The sequence below is a fragment of the Octopus bimaculoides genome, chromosome 10 (genome assembly GCF_001194135.2).
Source record: "Octopus bimaculoides isolate UCB-OBI-ISO-001 chromosome 10, ASM119413v2, whole genome shotgun sequence".
Lineage (NCBI taxonomy): Eukaryota > Metazoa > Mollusca > Cephalopoda > Octopoda > Octopodidae > Octopus > Octopus bimaculoides.
The window spans coordinates 58,682,036-58,683,233 of record NC_068990.1 but is presented as its reverse complement, the minus strand read 5'-3'; positions in this window follow the sequence as shown (position 1 = coordinate 58,683,233).

Here is a 1,198-nt window from a genome sequence, read left to right as displayed (position 1 = left end):
ATATATATATATATATATATATATATATATATATATACCGATCTGTATAGCTTGTGTTTATGTAAATGCATATACATACATACATGCCTGCATGCTTACATTCATACATACATACATACATACATACACACACACATACATACAAACATGTTCATACATACATACATACATACATACATATACATGCATACATACGTACGTACATACATGCACGCATTGTATGTTTTTTTTTCTTTCTCTTCAACTTACATCTCTAAATCTCTCTTTGTCATTGTCGTTCTATCTGCATTTCTCTATCGGCCGATTCGTTCACTAAATATCGCGTGCACCACATTCATACATACACATATGCACACACTCAGACGCACATATTATATACACGCTTTCTTAACGTGAAGATTGTCTTATATGTACATATTTGTCGGTATATGCTGAAGTAAAGACGAAATCAAAGCAATACGATTTTTACATGCAAATGCATGCAATTACGCAAACACGTATCCTCCTCCTCTTTTTTTCCTACTTCCCTATTCCCTCTACATCTTTCTCATCACCAGCACTATGATCGATAACTACCAGCACCGCTTTTGTCGTCATCTCCCTCTCTCTTTCTTTCTCGCAATGTTATATCTACCTAGGGCGGTGAGCTAGCAAAATCGTTAGCACGCCGGAGAAGATGCTTAGCAACATTTCGTCCGACTTTATGTGCTCCGATAAAATTTCCCCGAGGTCGACCCTTTAGGCGTCGATAAAATAAGTACCAGTTAGACACTGGGGTCGATGTCTGCCTGTAATCGGCTTAAGCCCCACCCTCAAACTTTCTGGCCTTGTGCAAAAATATGAGGCTAAAATTATATCAATCTAATCGGCTTAACCCTAGCATGTAATCATATTTGAAATCAATATTCTGTCTATCTTATCTATCTATCTATCTATCTATCTATCTATCTATCGATCGATCGATCGATCGATCTATCTATCTGTCTATCTGTCTGTCTGTCTGTCTGTCTGTCTGTCTGTCTGTCCGACGGTCTGTCTGTCCGACGGTCTGTCTGTCTGTCTGTCTGTCTGTCTGTCTATCTATCTATCTATCTATCTATCTCTCTCTCTCTCTCTCTCTCTCTCTCTCTCTCTCTCTCTCTCAGTCTATCTATCCATATGTCCCGACAATCTCTCCTTTTCTCTCTTTCTCTCTCTC